This window comes from Octopus bimaculoides, chromosome 1 (assembly GCF_001194135.2).
Source record: "Octopus bimaculoides isolate UCB-OBI-ISO-001 chromosome 1, ASM119413v2, whole genome shotgun sequence".
NCBI classification, from domain to species: Eukaryota; Metazoa; Mollusca; class Cephalopoda; order Octopoda; family Octopodidae; genus Octopus; species Octopus bimaculoides.
In genome coordinates, this window is record NC_068981.1 from 156,018,998 (window position 1) to 156,021,697 (window position 2,700).

Below are 2,700 nucleotides of genomic sequence, written 5' to 3' on the forward strand. Positions count from 1 at the left end.
ATATATATATATATACGACGGGCTTCTTTCATTTTCTGCCTACCAAATCTACTCACAAGGTTTTGGTCGGTCCGAAGCTATTGGTAGAAAACATTTATCCAAGGTGTTGTGCAATGGGACTGAACCTGAAACTATGTGGTTGAGAAGTAATCTTCTTACCAAACAACTTACACTCTTTGTTATTCATTCCTTGGATATCCAAAACAAGGTCCTCGGGAGGACATTTTGTCGATTAATTGCTTGCAAAAATGTAAACTGAACGAAGTTTTCCCATTCACTATATAATATAAATGAAACCCTGCCGCATATGTATTTAGCATGCTGAGAGTTCTGTGATATTTTCCTCTGGCTCTGTAGTTTATATTCATCTAAAGTTTAGAAAGAATGCACAAATAGTTGTGCGTTCCCTCAATTCCATATAGTTCTGCACTGTATGTCATCTAAAATCAACTCAGTATCTTAAAGTTGTCTCCCTTGTTTTTACCTGTTTGTCTTTACTTTGTTCAGACTTTTAAACATTACTGGTATTCTTTTTTTCTTTTTCAAATAATTACTTGTTGCTCAGTCTTTCAATTCACATTACGTTAGACCCTATCCTAATAACATTCTGTAGCCCTTAGAAAGCTCTTCCTCTAATCTATTTTTTATATATCATATTACAGGACTAAATTACACACCTGTGCAAAAGTTGTACAATAGATTTTAAATTCTTCTGTGAAATAATTGAAATATTTGCATAAAATTACTTTTCTAATTGAATGAAGTCAGTGAGATTATAAATCATTCTATTTCAGTTAACAAACAAGCACACGACAGCTGTCTGAGTTTGGCAATCATGTTATGGAAGTACTGGCTGGAACGCCTTCGCAGTACTTGTTCCACGTCTCAGAGTTCTATGTTCAAAACCCACTGTGGTCGATGTTGCTTTCAACCCTCCAAGTCGATAAAATGAAGTACCAGTGAAAATACTGAGGCTGAAGCAATCGACTAAGCCACCCTTGAAAATCGTCGGCCGTGTGCTTAAATAAATTACTGAAAAAAAAAAAATTCAAGGGAAATAACTCCCACTGCACACTGTTAAAATAGATATTTCGACTTCGCTATATAAATAAAGTTAGTAAAGACAAAATTAACACTCACTAAATCACTTTATATTTCTAAGAAAGCTCTTTATTATATAATTTATAGAAAGTTTAGACTTTATCACAAAAAGTATATAAATTAAACGTTCAGAGGAAGGTGCTAGAAGCGTAAGGTGTTTAAAATGTCTAAGCATTTAAGGATGAAGGCTGTAGTATAGAAGGGGAGCTAACTCCAGATGACATGTCTAAACATTCTAATTGCAAATATGTTTCTTTATCCCGCTAGCGAAATTTTTTCCCACGAGAGTTCCGGGCCCCAGTAAAGCACTCATTTGCATACAGCCGACCAGAACTCACCTTCACCATGCCAAGTTAACAAATATTGGTATTTAAAATGGCGACCTCCGATAACCATGCGAATTTTATATTTTATATTCAGATGCCAATATCATCGATACTGAACACATACGCTTGTGAGCTGTAGGTTTGAATTACTGTAGCAATCAAAGATGTTTTGGACGAATATGAAAGTAAGGAAATTGCTTGAAAGTTTTATAAATACACTGTTGTCAATACTCTGAAAATAGCACTCCACCGAGGTCGACTTTGCCGTTCATCCTTTCGGAGTCGATCAATTTAGGTACCAGTTGCGTACTGATGTCGATCTAATCGACTGGTCCCATCCTCAAAAATTTTGGGCCTTGCGCTTTGAGTGGAAAAGAATATTTGTAAACAACGTGTTATATCTCCGGTAATTTTATTTCGTGTAAATAAATCTTATTTGGCTGTAATTTTTAGCACACCTTACAACCACCAGTGCTTGATGTAAATGCGATAAACAACACGTTACATGCGATAAACAACACGTTACATGCGATAAACACAAATAAATGTTTATGTTAATTTAAAAGAGAAAAAGTTTTAAATCTCTGAAGGAGATGTTGGCAAAGAAAATTTAATTTAAAAGATTTATCCAAAAAATCTTATTTAACTGTTATTTTTAGCACACCTCACAGTCATCTCAGTGCACAGTGACAAAAAGAAACAAGCATTAACCTAGACGGAGAAGTTGCTGTCTGCCAGGAGAGAGGGAAAGAGTAAGGAATGCACGGTGCTGACTAGAAACGAAGAAAGGATAAAGATGGTTCTGCACTGATTGGCTATATGCAAATGAGTTCATTACTGGGGTCCAGAACACTTGTGGGAAAAAATTTCGCATCCCGCTGTACTGGCAGAATAGTTTGCACATTGGACAAAATGCATCTCTTCCGGCGTTTTACGCTGGGAGTTCGAATCCTTTCACGATCGATAAAATATAGTGCCACTCAAGTACCAATGGTGAAGTAATTGACACCATCTCATTCTAGTCAACCCCTGACTCCCCTCTTTTCTTCAATTACTCTTCCAGAGTTCCTCAACTTCCCTAGTCTACTTCTCTTTTGTTCCCGCAACCTTCTGTCCCTTATAATGCAGGATATACCCCCTCCACAACACTAGCCACTTGAGGTTATACTCGAGATTGCTGCAACCAGTCAAAATTGCAAAGATAATCTGGAACTCGACTGAGGAAAGGAAACTCCGAATGACCCGTCCTTGTTTTCTTTGTATCGTCTATCTG